The 17,397-nt window shown below is 42.2% G+C and overlaps 1 protein-coding gene across 10 annotated transcripts in view; it reads right to left on the bottom strand.

The window, feature by feature from the left end:
- ELMO1 (engulfment and cell motility 1) overlaps positions 1-17,397 on the bottom strand; it is a 527,822-nt gene that overhangs the window by 158,352 nt on the left and 352,073 nt on the right. The gene's annotated exons all lie outside the window — the stretch shown is intronic.

The following is a 17,397-nucleotide window of genomic DNA, read 5'->3' as shown; positions in this document are numbered from 1 at the left end:
AATTGTAGAGCAAATGTTTCAAATAATCACACACGTTCAACCATGAGTAAGGGCTCTTGCTTATATTTGGGAGGAATCTATTGTGTGTGAGACATCTCAGCTCTTCTGTGCATACACAGAAAAAATATATTTCACCAAAATGTCCAGTTCGGAAGTAAAAAATTGGCCTCCATTCATTCAACCGAAGTTTAGGAAGTGCCTATGATGCGGGGCGCCTGGGTGGCGCAGCCGGTTAAGTGTCTGACTCTGGATTTCAGCTCAGGTCATGATCTCAAGGTCTTGAGATCAAGCCTGTGTCAGGACTCCATGCTCAGTGGGGAGTCTGCTTGAGATTCTCTCCCTCTCCGTCTGAACCCCTGCTCCCCCCTCCACCCCCCATTCTCGTGCACATGCGTGCTCTCTCTCTCTCTCTCAAATAAATACATCTTTAAAAGAAAAAAAAGAAGTTCCTATAATGCACTTTCACATGTTGCCACATGTTTCCTTCAAGTCTTGGGAATTCAAGAATGTAGACTTAATATCTTAGAAATAAAGACAACTTACTAAGTTTTCTCTTCATGCATTTCTTAAATTTCATGTTTTGTTCCGCAGTCGACTCTGTTCTGCTCACCAGGTAAGCTTCTATCCATACATTCAAGCCCTCCTAAGGAAGGTGCTTCCTCTATGGAATTCCCTCCTTTGAGTTACTTCCATATAATGCATGGGCTTGCGCTCTCGCATGTGTCATGTTATTTCATAATTATCTCTTTCCAGAGCTTTCCCCACTGCTGTGAACTCCTGGGAGTCACATTTATTAACACAACCCCAGGAACACCATCTCTACATGACTCTGATATCTTAGCCCAAAATACAAAATCTTATTGCAAACCTTTATACTTAACAGAAGTTACAAAACCTTTCTGAGAGCTCCTCTGTCATTCTACCCAACATCACGGATAAAGTTAGGATATCTCTGAAAACCTCTCAGTGACTCATTTCATGTGTCTCCCATTCCTCCCTCCTCCCACCCCTGCAATCCCTGAGAGGGAAGAGTGAGCGCTGGAAAGCACTCCTGAAACCTCCCTTCTGGAAACGCATGTTTTCGGCAGTCCAGGTGCCGGGCCCAGCTCTGTCTGCTGTCTGGCTCCTTCTCTCAAGGATGTCACATCTGTTCAGAACTCCCTTCCAGTTAATGAGTCTTCCTCCAATGGAGCCTCAGAGGGCTTTTGATCTTTGTACCAATCAACTTCAGGATAAAGATGCAGGGACTGAATAAGCCAGTACAGCTGGCTTAAACCCATGCTTTATTTCAAGGAAGAATAAACAAAACTTTGCTTGAATTTATAACGTGGGGTGTTGAGATCAAAGAATTCCCTCTAGACCAGAACCACTAATCATACCAGATTTGGAGCCTGGTGACAGTTCTACATCCCCATATTTTAAAGTTGGTTTTAAAACCATGACTTTAAGAATATACGTGTGCCGTAGAGAAAATGTACAACATTAAAAACATAATAAAAGAGAAAAATATATAATTAATTACACCATGCAGAAGAAACCGTTGTTAAAGAGATTTAAACCTTCTTAGTTTTTATTTTTACTAGTTAAGATGCAATTTTGCATTCTGCTCCCCTACATTTAGCATAATATAAAAAGATGTTTTCTTATATTTAGATATCATTCACAAATGTCATTTTGAATGACTGAAAATTTTAACATATCAATAAATGTGCCCATAAATTAATTTATCATATCCTCTTTGCTGACCTGTGGGTTATTTTCCATGTTCTTGCTGCTATAAATAAAAATGAAATGAACATCTATATGCATACCTTTCTTTTTCTCCCCAGAATGGCTTGATTCTAAATAGCCACATTGTACTGCATGACTTATAAATGAAGTAATCAACTATTGGTGAATTTCCCAATAGCACTTTGTCCCAACAGCTTTCTTAAAATTCTATTGAAATGTCAAGGTTTCTACCAGGAGAGCAGTAGCAAGGGGCCCTTTGATGCCACTGTGGATGGCAAGCCTTCCTTTCCTTTTTATAGAAGGAGCTCCAGGGTCTTCTGCCCCACATAAACAAGAGAGGGGCAGAGAAGGGGTAACTGATTTCACAAACAACTGGAGGCTGGGTCTCCCAGACTCGGCCACTGCCTGGTTTGAGATATGAATGTGTTTGCAAGCATTTCGGCCCCTGGGCTCTGTGCAGGAGGCACATGCCAGCAGGAAAAAATCAGTTGGCTTTTGTCAGGTAGTAAATACCACCAAAATAAATTCTTAAAGTGTTTTTATGCCACACACACAAAATTCAATCCCCCCCTTTTTTTCTCTTCTGGAAATGGCTTCATTTTTTTTCCTGGTCCTAAAAGAAATCATCACTCTGAAGAATCACTTCTTTGCCTATCCTATCTTAGCCACACAATGCCCTTCACATATGGACTGAATTTGTTCTACAGTTTGAAAAGTTTGTTCTAGAATGTACTTTTTCCTTTTAAAACATTATCAGCTTATTTAAAAAAAAAAACAAGCATTGTTGATTTTCCTTTTTTCCATTAGTGACTGAATAAAAGATTCATTCCAGGTCACATGTGTTGAGCACCTATATAAATTTTTTGGTAGGTGCCCTGGGGTGGAGGGGTGAGGAAGAATTTGTCCTTGTTCTGAGGAATAAGGGGGAGAAGGTGTAGATAACTAAGTATAGTCCATGACCATGGTTTTCAATGGGTTCCTCTAGGATTCTGCAGTATGGTCTCAAAGCAGCTATGACGTGGGACAAGGGGTGGCCAGGGACCCGTTTTAAGCAAGCTAATTTGGCAAAAGGAGGTTTCAAACTCAATGTATGACTGAGTATGTTAAGTGCTACAAAGCAGGGAAAAAGAAAGCGTGCCTGAGAGGAAACAATTAATTCCCCCTTCATGGAAGAGCTCTGCAGGCCATGAGCCAGGCATTGAGGGATGAAGGGTCTTCCTTGCTGAGGGAACTTGGGTAAGGACAGAGACTTGGAAGTACAAGGCATGCTCAGGGAGCCATCAATAGGATTAACTAGAGGTTAGTAGGGGTGTGTTGAAGAGTGCATTTTGTTTGGAAAAGTGGTTTGCAATGGAATATGGAGCTTTTATTATCATGCTATAAGAAGAGGGAGGCTGAGATCTTTTTAGTGTAGATGTATTATGAGAAGAATTATGTTCTATAAAGGTGTTTCTGGGGGCACCTTGGTGGCTCAGTCTGTTAAGCATCTGACTCTTGATTTCAGCTCAGGTCACGATCTCAGTGTCCTGGAATCGAGCCCTGAGTTGGACTGGCTCCACTCACTCTCTTGCTAATAAATAAATAAATCTTAAAAAGAAAGAGAGAAAGAGAGAGAGAAGGAAGGAAGGAAGGAAGGAAGGAAGGAAGGAAGGAAGGAAAGAAGGAAGGAAGGAAGGAAGGAAGGTAGGTGTTTCTGGTGGGGAGAGAACTTCCAAGTGGGCTGAGTTCAGATTCAGGGAGAAAAATTAAAGGACAGACACAGTCTATACAAGAGATGATGGTGTTGGGAAGCAGGGGTATAGCAGGACAAGCCAGATGGTCCCTTCTTATGCACTGGCGAATCCACAGAACATGGGACCTAGCAGGAAAGGAGAGGAAGCCAAGGATCACCCCAAGGTTCCGAGTCTAAGGGATGAGGTGGAATGCCATGCCACTCCTTGAGTGGAAGAATGGTTGAAGATGGGAGACTATGAGTGGAGAGGAAGTAGGAGAGAATCACAAAGAAGGGCTTGGGGAATACATAAACATAAGGGTCAGTGAGAGGTCGTAGTGGTGCCTCGGGAGTCAGGCAATGGCCAGGATCCCAGGAAGCACAGGTGGAGACACCAGCCAGTGCTTCAGGGCAATGCAGCGGGAGCAACACTGGGAAGAGACCTGACACTGAGGAGGTAACTGCTGACCTAAATAAAGCGATTTCAGTGGGTGGACGTGGGTGAACATCAGACCACAGGGAGTGGAGGAGGCAGGCAAGTGGAGATGGCATTCTCTCTTGGAAAATTTGGCAGTGCAGGGAAGGAAAGAGATTGGATAAGAACTTGAAAGAGGAACGGGGGTGAAAAAAAATTTTTTTTATGGATAGGAGAGATTTGGGTAGCTTTTTAGGTTGAAGAGACGAAATCAAGGGGGAGGAAGAAAAGATGCCAATAAGCATAAAAATGTAAGGGATAAAAGATTTATTTTTACAAATTTTTTGATGTCTATCTTTTTCATCAGAGCAGGGAGTCATAACAATGTGACTTCTTTCCAGTCTTAAATTAGAACAACTCAACAATTCCTCTCATTCTCCACTTGCCTCTTAGAAATCATGTCTTTTGTGGCTAAAGAGGTTTTTGAGTATTCAAGACACCTATTAAGGCATTTCAGTGGCATGTTTCTTTTCTTGAGCTTAGTTATATAGTTTAGTTACCTTTTAATTTTTTTCTAAAAATATCACTAGTAACTGGAACAATGATAATTATCTTATTTCTTCCTTTAATATATATAGTGTGTCACGTATCTATTTTGTGTGAGTGTTCATTTCCAAAGCCACAGGAAGATCACGTTTAAGAAGGAGAGAACCAAGGGCTGCAAAGAAGGCAAACAAGAAAGAGATTTTAAAATGTTCATCAGAGGTCATTATTGACTTCATCAAAACCAATGGCTTTTGTGGCTGAAGAGGTTTTCAAGTACTGAAATATAATTTAGTGCTTTTTAGAGTGTCGCGCCTCTTCTGCTTAGTTGTATTTGTAGTGAGGGCCGAAGACAGGATTAATAAATGACTGGGAAGTGAAAAGAAGAGGTGGCAAACAAAGGCAACTATGTGAGGAAATCTGGCTTGGGGTGAGAGCTGGATGAAGATTAAGAAGGACTTATCTACTTGTTTTTTCAAACACAGGACATGTGAGTACATTTATATGCTGGTAAGAAGATAGCATCCAAGAGGACGAGATTAATGATATAAGGACCAGACGGGATGAACTGATCAAGTGGTGTCCCAGAGTGGATGAGAAGAGAGAGAATTCAAAGCGAGGAAGGAAGAATCCATCTCTGGGGCCACCAGGGACATCTTCATCTAGAAAGGAGAGGGGTGGTGAGGGCAGATGTTGGAGAAAAGCCTGGGGTTGTGTCGTCAGCTCGAGGGAGAGCTGGACTAGAATCCATGTCTTCCCACACCTAGTCTGGAGCATTGTGTCATCATTCTTATACTTCCGAACCTCATAGAAATGGCCCATGTGCTTTACATATACTAGGATAAAGCATAAAGCATAATTTTCCAATTCAGACATGGGTCAAGTATTGGCCATTGCATATTATCAGCCTAATATAGGCTCATTTAATCCTCACAACATATATACGTTTACACACACACACACACACACACACACACACACACACATAAAGTTCCATATTTCACAGATGAAAAGGCTGAAAAACAGGGTAAGGATATTATTGTGCCCAAGGTCATGCAGCAAGGAAATAATGGAGCTAGGGTTTGAAGCCCACTCCTTGAGTCCAAGGTCACTGCTCTTGACTTACTAAATCTATTGACTAAATGTACTAATTCATTGATTGAACTTATTCTTCTTGGTGAATTTCCAAACCCTTCTTTTGATTCCTCAGGTGCAGGAGGCAGCCAGGGAGCAGGGGGGGTGTGGAGTGACGGGTGGAGGTGGGGAGTCGAGGCTGATGCTATGTCTGTGGCAGCTTCGGTTCCCCATTATTATCCAACTCTGTCCTAAAGCATTTTATAACTTGAAAATTCAATGAATACAAAATGCTGGTAAACTGCATCCAAAAGCCATCGATATCTTTTACTCACAGCCTTATTTTTCTGGTATGTGCACAAGTGAATTCTTATCTATCTGAAAAAATTCAAAACCAACCCTACATCCTTGATGGACCAGGTCTGCTTAGCTGAGACTTGGGAGCAAAGATCCAGGGCTGCCTGGTGCACTGCCCACAGTAAAACAAGCCAAAGCAGCTTTTTCCAACACACTCGGGGGCAAGAGCATCTCTATTTTATATGCACTTCTATCATGACAGACGCATTTTAATAGGAACACCATCTCTGAGGCATAGGTCTTACCCTTTTCTGCTTCTGCTAGAAGGACTCCTAGTGGCCTGGGAGCTTTCGGACAGAATCTCACGCTCTGTGATTCACAAAATGGAAATCTGGCATTAGATGCCAGTGACATTCACTTCTGTGGCAGCTCAAGCAGCAAAAAGCCATATGCCATACACCTCAGATCCAGCCAAGCCACGCAAATGGAAATGTGAAAGAGAAATAAGGAAATCAGGACCAGAAAAGTTCTTGGGGGCTGATCGCCTCCAGCACCTAAAACACACAATCCATGGCAAGAATCAAATCTTCCTACTCTTATGACAGTCTTGGAAATGCAATTTTTTTTTTCTAATTTAAGAGCACTTTGGGAGGTAAAGGTAAAACATAAAAGACAATTTTTGTGAATGGCACGGTGTGCTCACGTTTACTATTGAATGTGGCTGCTCCACAGGCAGTTGTCTGTTGAGTGTACTCAGGGAGACAGCAGTCCCCTAAATGGGTGGACTGCCAGCAGGCATGTTTGTCCTCTGCACTGAAGGTCTCTCAGTAGCCATCCTGTGAAAGGATAAGCACCATTATTGATATTATCTTCCTCACTGGCCTGGAAATAAGACTAGTGGCAAACAGAGTACTCCCCAAATGGCCAGCGTATGTGGGTTAAGATGAAGGGGGGGGGAAATGAAACAGAGGGATTTCTTTTTTAATGAGGGGATCCAACCACTCTCCTCAGAAGAGAAATTCAGTTTATTTTGTGACTGTTCTATGTCTTTGAGACTTTCATTTACCTTATATAAAGCTATGTAGGTGGAAAAATAATTACTGTCATTTTTATTAAGAAAGGAATGGCAAAATCATTTTGTAATTCCCTCAAAGTATTGACATTTGAAGAAGAGATTCCAATGGAAAGATCTAGAAGTATTTCTCAATAAGGCCTATTGGCATTTTGGGCAAGAGAATTCTTCATTCTGTAGAACTGCAGAATACCTATGGTCTCCAGGAACTGAACAAGAGTGACCATCCCATATTAAAACAGTGTAAAAAATAATTCAGCTTATTGGCTAGGCAGACTGTTTTAAATAATGTGTGAATTAAACATTTCTGGTCATTTATTCATTTGACATTCAACCCAAAGTAACTGGGCAGATCCTATTTTAAAAACATCTGGAAAATATTAAAGTCTAAAGCTATAGTTCTTTGCTCCCTACACTATATTGATTTAATTGAGAAAGAGAAGTTTGTAAATAAGCAACTACTACTGTACAACTAGAAGATATTTTCCAAAAGAAGTTCAGACTTCCATGTCATGGGAGCAGGTGTACAGAATTTCATTCTGAATGAAAGGGAGATGATAACCATCCAAGGTGGTAGCCCTGAGGTGGCCATGTGTAAAATCCTAAAATAGAATTTCAACGAGCAGATGGAGGAAGGCATTAGTGGCAAAAGGAATAAGAGTGAATACGTATCTGTGATATGACATGGCTTACACAAGGAATTGTGGGCAGTTCAAAATATGCAGAGCTTAGAGCAGCTACAGGGTGAAGACATGAGGATGAAGCAAGAAAAGTACATTAGGCTAATTAAAAAGAAATCTAAACATCTTGCTAAGGCCATGAAACTTTATGAGGCAGGCAATGGACAGGCACAGATGGAGTAAAAGGGACAATGATATGGTCAGATGCATGTTGAGGAGGTTTGAAAAGCGGGAAGTTTTCAAAGCTGGGAGGTAAGTTATTGCAATAGCTGGTGTCTCAGTCAGTGACTGCCACATGAATGCCGTGTAACAAATAATCCCAATAGCTAAGAAGTTCTTCTCATACTCACAGGTCTATAGGTCAGCTGAGGTGGCAGTTTTAAGCTGTAATTCTGTGGTCTGACTGGGGAAACTATGCTCCATATGCCTCATTCTGAGACCTACACTTAGGGGCAGTGGCTACCCAGGGTATGTACTCTATCTCATGGTGAAGGCAGAAGTGCAAGAGCCCAAGCCAACCACACAAGCAATATTCAGGCCTCTGCTCCCTGCACATTGTGATCACCTCACTGACCCATGTCAAAAGTTAAAGGGCAGGGGGAATAGGCTTCACTCCCATCAGACTGTGGCAAGGACTCCTATGGAGCAGTAAAGAACTGCAACCAGCCATTCCACCTAGCAGATTTGGAGTGAGGAAAGAGGAAGATCTGAGCTAAGGCCATAATGAGAAGGCAGAGGACCTTATCGTGATTGTAGTGACTTTGGCTGCTGATTGGTTTCACAAAGAGGAACCAGTCTGTAAACTTCTAAATAGAAACTCACTGGACTGCCAGCTCCATGAAGGCAGAACCCACTTGTATTCCCAGTGCCTAGCGCCATGGTTTCCATGTCATGGACACGAAATAATATTTGTTGAAAGAATGGACAGCATTAGAAGTGTAGGCTAAATACTGACACGATTTACCAAGATATGGAACGCTGGCATGGCCATGCTGTGTGGATGATGGTTGTGGGATAGTAACACTGAACACCGCCAACCTCCCAGGCACTGAGTAGATCCTGAGAATACAGAAAAAGCCAGGCTCTGCTCTCAAGGAGTCTGAGGATTAAACAGACAACTGCAGTTCACTGTGGTAAGGTCTAGGGTAACGGTATTATTCATAGGGCCAGAGCAAGGCGATCCCTTGAGGGACATCTGAGGACGCTGTTGCCACAAGTGACAACAGCCAGCCAGGGAAGCTGTAGGCCCTATGTGGGCATGATATCTGAGTTAACTACCCGCCTAAATGACTTCCTCCCACATAGTTTCACTGCGCACCTACTATTATTTTTCATTTCAACAGAACCCCATGGGAAACACATAGAAAGAACAAAAGGAGGGGCAAAGGGGAGGAGAGCAGAAGAAGAAACGAACAGTTTATAATTCTCATCTCTCAAATTCAAGTTTCCCTGTCTCTTTTTCTCCCTATAACAAATTCAGCCTTGCTGTGGTATCCTCTTCTTGCTTCCCCACCTTTGCTCCTGCTTTTGACCTATTTGGCCTAGTGGCTCAGCTTTATGCTAGAGATGGAGAGGGCAGCTAGTATCTGGTGTTGGACCAGCAAGTGAGTGTTTTGGCTCCTGTTTGGTAAGTCCAGGGGGATTGCTCAACCCATTATTCACCGCTGCTCAGATATAAAAGTACACTTTTGAAAAACCTGCACAGCTAGAAGGAATTTAGATTAGCAGGTGAATTATACACATTTAAATAATAAAATATATTTTTAAACTTCTGACCCCTTAGGTCTGGTATTCTTGCAGGAGATATTTAGAAATTTCACTTGGGATCTTCTCACTTCTCCCAGCTCTTATATTGGAGTCCTAACAAATGACTTCTGACACTACTCTCTCATTCTGACTCCACTCTCATCTCATCTGGGGCACCTCTTTGCCTTCCGTCCCTTGTCTCTTCCTAACATCTGGCACCCTGAGTCAGCAATAAAGAGCACCCACATGACAGCACCCTTATGTTCTCCTGTTCTACCTTAGGAAACATACCCCTTTGTACAACTGTGTTCCTAACTCCCATAGCACATCATTTTCTCTGCAATTACAAGATAAATATTTTCTTTTAAATCAAGGAGGACTCGTATTTCATGAGAGATTCCCATCTAATGGTACTCTTCCTAGCTATCCAACTCTGCTTCCTATCTGTCCTTTAATTTAAAATGCCTAAATCTCATTACACCTACTTAAAATGTAGGCAATTTCTTTTTAATTGGACATATGCTAATAAAATGATTTCTGTGCCATTATCAAATCCCTAACACAATCCACAATGGAATATGGAATTCAGGTCATCAGAACCAGTTAACAACTCATGTGGCGCCCCAAAGTGTAGTTAACAAAAGGGGAAGAAGTTTCAGAAGTCATTGAACAGAGTGATATACAGCAGCTAACTTAGAGGCATCGTTACTTCCATGATCAGGGATAGTCTGCAGCTGAACCAAGCGACTGACGGATCTTGCTGCTGCCCAGTAGAAGTACCTTATCAATTATTTTTTTCTTGTCATTGGCAAATGTCAGCTTAGCACATGTTACAGATACAAAGAAAGATACACTGACTCTAGGAAGACTTCGGAAATGAGCATCTTGCATGCAAAGCAACCTCCAAGATGTATATTTACTATTGTCAGGGCTTATCCGAAATTACTCATCAGACTCAATCACGGTAATTATCCTTTTTATACATGCTCCAGTTATGGCAAATGTCAAGAAAGCAAAAGATGCTAGCAGTGTTTTCAGCCAACTGAACCTAACAGTTAATCTTTAAACAAATTTTAAACAGTTTAACCATTTCTTAGGGAAATTACATCAACAGAGTCAACAAAATCTACCTCTTTCTGTATGACTCCGGATACAATCCCTTCATAAGGAGATATGGCCAGGCTATCAAAAGCATGACCCAGAAGAGTCCCTGGAAATGGACCACTTTATGATGATCCCCACGCTTCTCATGAAAGTCGCACAGACCCTGTGCTGCCGGGAGCACCAAGACAGCATGCTGGGATGTGTGTTTTATTAACTTAATCACTATATCCACAGGAGAAGCTTGTCTTTTTCTGAAAGTGTTTGCCATCAGCATTGCCAAGACTAGCCTTTTCCTTTTCAGAGGCATTTAGAAGCGGGTGTCACCTAGTATTTGCTCCAGGCTGGACTGAGCTAAGTAGTTTATCTGCCGGATTTGGTCCAGGGCTCAGAGCCCACCTACAGGCAGTCATCCCAGTCCCCATCTCACAGATGAGCAATCTGGACCTCAGAGGGCTGAATCCCTTGTACGAGGGTATGCAGCTGGGGTTATGCAGCTGAGGAGACCTGGGCTCCTGAAGGACCACTGTGCTGTGCCTCTGAGATGCGGCTAAGCCCCTCAGTCATTTGCAGTATGTCTGTGGGCAGGCTGGGGAGGGGCACCCCTTGCCATCCGGAACCCACACAGAGATCTTCCTCCTCACTTAGGGATCTGTCTCCGCTGTAGTCAAAGTCTCCCTTTGCAGCCAAACCAAAGTTCAGTGGGTTTCCACACAGAGGAATGGGAAAATCTGTATTTCTAGATATTTGAACAAACTATCTTAGAAAATCAAATTAGCTCAATTATACTACAAGACCAAGAGCAAATGACTGTCAATTTAGGTTTTGTCTGTTGACACCAGCACCTCCCATTTGTATGGGGCAATTTACAAAGCCAACCTTTAAGGGCCTAATCCTCACAGTGATTTGGGGAAATACCATTGTTATTATTGTTGTTGTTGTTGTTAGTTTTGCTGCTACCGGTTTACAGGTGAGAAGGGCTCTGGGGGCTGAAGGACATGTCCAAGGACACATTGCTGGTGAGCAGTGCCTGGGTCAGGACTGCCCCCGGACTCTCCTGCTGTGCTCAGCCTCCCCCTCCGTTCTCTCCTCTCCAGCTGGTATTCTCAATGGGGCAGGGGATCGTGCCCCCAGGGGGAAGAATCTGGTTCTTGGAGGAGCCAAAAAAAAAAAAAATTCTTACTTTCTTAATGTATAAAGCACAGATATACAAACAATACATAAACAGGTAACAATGTGTTTGCATAATTAAAATTTCAGGAGGAGGGTGATTAGGAGAAATGTCTAAAAGAGATCCTTAGAGGGGTGGTAATGCAAAAGAGTCTGGGAAATAACACCCTCTGATACCACCTGTCTTGGTCAGGCCCATGTTACCTGCAATTAATGCACTTTTTTTAGAAAGTGCATCTACCAGGGTCTATTTAAAAAGATACCTCTTGTAAAAAACTAAGTTCGTAAAGTTGGTCTCTTTCTGTCTTTCTGTCGTCTCTAGATAACACTATTGATATTGATGAGGACGGTAGGAAACATACCTGGATTCCTGTCCCAATGGGAGTAGCAAACTCCATTAAAAAAGGTTAACACTACATTAAGCGAATAGCTTAAAAGCCCTCATTTAAACACACACACACACACACACACACACACACACACACACACACACACGAAACCATTTGCTACCTATCCAACAGGAAACATCAAAGGAAAAAAAATAAATCTCTTCGTACAATGCATTTGCTTCTACAGGAAGTGCAATTTCCTTCATGTCAAACCTTAAAGACCTTTGTGAAACATGAGAAGCTTTTTGAATAAATACTTGTAAATGGCCTAGACAGCTGAAAAATGGATAACCTCCTTGTATGACATCGGGGCCCTTTAAAAGACTTCTCCTCTACTTAAATATTCATGTTTCAATTAAAACATACACCTACTTTATTAGCTACCCCAGGCCCGGTTCAGATCAATACCAGCAGCCCTAGATGGAATTCTAATGAAGATAAACAACACTGAGTCCTCCCCAGCTTCCCCTGGGCACGGATGCACAAAGCCTCCTTTCACAACTTGCTCCAAGATATTTTACAGTCACCTGCCTCATGCAAATGAGGAGATTCATGTTTATTCATGGTGAGAGTTACAGACCACCTTTCATTCCCTAGGCCAGCTCAGCTAACCAACAAGAGCGCCGTCTGCACCACTGTGAAGTTGAGCTGGCCTAGGAAGGGGACTCCGGAATATATAATTGCCCCCTGAAAAGCATGCACAGAAAGTCAGTAAGCTGGAAACAGTTCGGGGAGTGAACATATTTCCTTTTCTCATTCATGCAATCACTGCCTTCAAGCTCTCAAACGATCCCTTTTCTACACCGCACCATAATCCATTAGATGTGACTAGTTAGTGGCTATTTTCCATGGATAATCTTCCAGGGGACCTCCCAGGATGTTTGCTCTGTTCTGCTCTCCAATTCTTCCTAATTGAGATTTTCCCCCACTGACTCAGATGGAGCTCGTAGCCTAGCCAGGGGCAGCTGCGGCTTTGTCTGATGGGCCTGGGTTCTCCCTGTGCACAGGCTCTCCTATTTTAAGGGATGGCTTCTCATCTGCAAGCCTGAGATCCTAACCTCTGTCGTGTGTGCTTTGCATATTATGCTGCTGGGTGAAGTTTCAAAATAGTGCTTTTGCTCTAGAATGACTACATTTTTCAAACCATTAGTTTCTTCCATTTTGGCAATTTGAAAGCATGGCAAAGTCATTTGATCTTGTTTTTAATGCCGATTTTGATAGCATCTAAAGTAACACCAATGCCATGAACAAGTATTTTGAAGGTATCTAAAGGCTCAGACATCCCTAGAGAGGTCTGTGCAGCTAGGTAATGGCTACAGAGGCTTTAACTCTCTCCAGCCATTAAGCACCAGAGCTTTTGTGAAACCTGGTTTTTAGGCTGCTACCCATGGCCTGTCACATGGAAAACTAAAGTACCTAATAAAGTTGTTTCTTCCCAAACCCATGACGTTTTCAGTTTAAACCCTATTTCTGCCAAAGTTAAAATAGTTCATTCAGTTCAGAACTTAATCTGTGGTACATAAGCAGCTTCACCCTTCCTTCCTTCCTTCCTTCCTTCCTTCCTTCCTTCCTTCCTTCCTTCCTTTTCCTTCCTTCCTTCCTTCCTTCCTTCCTTCCTTCCTTCCTTTCTTCCTTCCTTCCTCCCTCCCTCCCTTCCTTCCTTCCTTCGTTTTTTAACATAATGGCCCCCAAAAATGTTTTCTTTCAAAAAGGGCAATTTACTCCTTTTTCATAGACAGGATTTATCATATAATGTATAAAAAGAACACAACTGCATATGACATTTTACTTCCTCAAAGCATTTTTACATTTATTACTTCAATTTAGTATCACACCACCATAAGAGAAGGCAATGAGATACTGGCATCCACTTTTTTTTTTTTTTAATATTCAGGCATAGAGTCCCTGAGTAGCAGAACCAGGGTGAGAACCTGGGCCTTACAAACCAACGGACAGACTACTTCACCGATGCACACGGTTTGTACTAGTTGGTGGTCTGTATCAACTGATGGTCATTCTATGGATGTGATTCACCTTTTGGTGATCAAATCTGCCTTCATGAAAAATCTTGAGAGCTTTGGCCCCACCCCAAAGAAGTAATTGGTATGTTGTACAATTGGGCACTGGGATGACAGAGGTTTCCAAAGCCCCCTGGGTGATTCTAAGGTTCGGGCAAGTTTGACAAGGTTGAGAAACACCGCTACACACAAATACCGATTTTGATGGGTATACCCTTGTTAGAATTTCTAAAGTGGCATGGTCTGCAACAAAAGCTTTAAATGAGATTCCCATACCTGAAATATCCAAATCACTTGTGTCTTCTTTCCTACACTGCTTAAAAAATGAGGGTTTCAATGAAATGATTATGGGGCCACTTGTGTGCCGAGCTATCCAGCTGCAGTTTAAGCTCTTCTCTAATGCCCATAAAAAGGAATAATGCATGCTCTAAAATATTGGTAATAAAAGGCAAAAACAGAAGACAAACTCAATGGCCTGAATCAATGGATTATTCTGCAGAGACTGCTATATTGGGAAACTGGAAGAAAGTACTTTTCAAAGCATAAATATTTTAATCACTCTCTAATTCTACTTCTTCCACATAAATAAGAAACATCCCATCTTCTGCTTTCCCAGGCTTGAGCAGTAAGAAGGCAGCTGCTTTTCCAAACATTCATTTCCAGCAGAAGCATTAACAAACTTATCTACAAACTAGTGTCCCAAGCAAGCTGGGTTGTAGAAGAAATTCCTGCATCTGCTAGAATCTAGTTATTATTTGTAAAATCAGAATTTTGGATTGAGGGATACTGCTTCTTCAGTAATGAGCTGAAGAAGGCAGAGAGCTAAGCCCCTTCTTACAGAACCCGGGTCGTCGGTCGACAAGCAAATCCGCCATCCATGCTTCTGTTCAAAGTGGCACAGTCTGAGACGGTGTCCAAGAATGTTCAAAAGAAAGTGTGTCTCATGTTGGGCTCTTTTAAGATAATCTGAATTCGAATTTGGACAATCTTTGGAAACAAGAAAAACATTAAATCTACCAATAACACCAAATCCACTCTTGTTCCTAAATTCAATAGCTTTTGCTATCAAGTTAATAACAAGAAGAAAAGTGAACTGATGAAAATTTCAGCTCTTCTTCTCTCCTTTCCAATTTATTATCTGGCAAAGCAGAGCAGTGGCTGATCGACACGCAGCAGGAAAAAAATCAGGAAGAACTGACCTAGAGGCCCTCATACAGGGCCCATCTTTTTTCAAAAGCCTGTTAGAGGCAGAACGGGGACATAAAAGAAAAGGGACATAGCTAAATCTGTGTTTGAGCAGCCACTGGCAGAACTCTGACTGGTATTATGCTGGTCTACCAGCAAATAAATCAACAACAAAAAGCACATCTGTCCACATTTCAATACTTTAAATTGATACACAAAAATACAGATACAAATGTAATACACCTACAAATTAAATATACATTATGATAGGCAGAAACATGCACCACCCCCCATTGATGTCCACATTCCAATCCCTAGAATCTGTGAATATGTTATGTTATATGGCAAAGGGGAATTCAGGTTGCAGATGGAATTGAGGTTCCTAATCAGCTGACCTTAAAATAGGGAAGATTGTCCTGGATTATCCAGGTGGTCCAATGTAATCACAGGGGTCCAAAAGAGTGCAAGATCCAAGCCAAAGAGGGATCAGAGTGATGAGGTGTGATGTGAGAAGGGCAGAACCTGCAGCTGGTTGGCTTTGACGATAAACAAAAAGGGCCACAAGCCAAGGAATGCAGGTGGCTTCTAGAACCTGGAAAGCCAAGGAGATGGATGTCCCCCTAGAGTGGCCAAAAAGGACCACAGCTCTGCTGATTCCTTGATTTTAATCCATGAATCCTATTTCTGGTTTCTGAACTACAGAACCACAGGAGAGTACATTTGTACTATTTAAACTACAAAGTCTGTGGTAATTTGTGACAGCAACCCTAGAAAACTAGTATACACATGACAAAATAGTATATAACTGATAGACTTTTCTGTTACAGAAGTAAGGTGTGCGTAATAGTAAAAAAAAAAAAAAAAAAAGCAAACAAAGCAAAAATATTTCATGTACAAAATTTAAATCCCTTGGCATTCCCATTCCTGACCCTCCTCTGGTATCCACTCTTGACCAAGGGATATGTGTACATAGGACAGGACCCTCTGCCTCTCAGGCTTCCGACTGTCTCTTCACAGCCGTAAACTGTCTTCACGTATGTGACACTAGACTGATGTCTATGATCGGCAAACGACGCAAAAAGACGGTACTAGGGCCATGATAAGAAACTATGCCCCAATCCTGGCCCTTAGATCTTGCCAAAGGCAGTTTTTACAGCCACATAATTTAATTATGAAAAAAGTTTCAGAGTGACACTTTGAGGACCTCACCCTGCACAAGCAGGATATCATTACCACTGACCCAAGTACCTGGCCGTGATGAACACGGACCCAACAGCCACGCTCACTTCCTCCGGACGGAGGCCTCTGGTTCCCTTTGCTAATGATGTATTCTCGGGGCTTCGTTTTGTAAACTGTACGTTCTGCTGGATTTAAGCATCTAAGTGCTAACCCTCTTGAGCCATTCCTCCATAGGAATTTGGGAATATTGTCCATATACCTTATCTGTGCATAGGTCAACAACAATAATGTTTGCATTATTATCATTTACAAAAATGCTGGTTTCTGTAATTCAGAAGAAGCAGGGTGAATGAAATCCTCTCGGAAAGCAGACAGATACCTGATAGCAGAGCACATGACAGCCAGTGAGTCCCATTCTCCTAAAAGAACAGGTGTCCCATACACATAGGAGCTGAGGACTGCACGGCTTTCAGAAACACCGTAGTACGTGAAAAACTGATCTGATTCAGGGCAAAGGGGCCTTGGCCATTTCAGAGACTACTTAACTCTCCACTTGTTTTGGCTTGATTGTACAAAGGTCTCCCTGTGCCTTTATTCTTCTTTCCCAGGGATGATTTGCACCTGAATTGCAAAGACCCTCATAATCAAGTGAAGTACACTTAGGAGATTGCAGAATTACTGGATTTCTTTCCTTCGCTTCCCTTCTTCAGTCATGCCTGTCCCTGGGCATAACTGCTTAGACCCTTGGCAGCTCTGGATTATAGCTGGCAGATCAGTGCTCTCCACAGAGGGGCATCACTAGGGCCTATTTCAATGAATTAAATAGATGGCCCAAGGTGTCTAAGACACCTTGCGTTTGTCTGCTTCAACGGCAGGGAAGATCATCGTGCCGATGGAGACAGGTCAGAACCTAACTGAGGCTTGCAAAGAGTATTATTTCCTTTTCCTGGTTTTCTTTCCTTTCAACTAGTATCAGTTCAAGATACCACGAACCAGAAATATAGCGGAAAAGAAGGATGGAATGTAAGTTCAGAGGAAAGGTGACAGGGAGGCAAAGACCAACAATAACATCAAGTGCAGTTGGAA

Source organism: Ursus maritimus, unplaced genomic scaffold (genome assembly GCF_017311325.1).
Source record: "Ursus maritimus isolate PB19 unplaced genomic scaffold, ASM1731132v1 scaffold_3, whole genome shotgun sequence".
Taxonomy (NCBI): domain Eukaryota; kingdom Metazoa; phylum Chordata; class Mammalia; order Carnivora; family Ursidae; genus Ursus; species Ursus maritimus.
The sequence above is the reverse complement of the archived record's forward strand: the minus strand, read 5'-3'. Positions and strand labels throughout refer to the sequence as shown.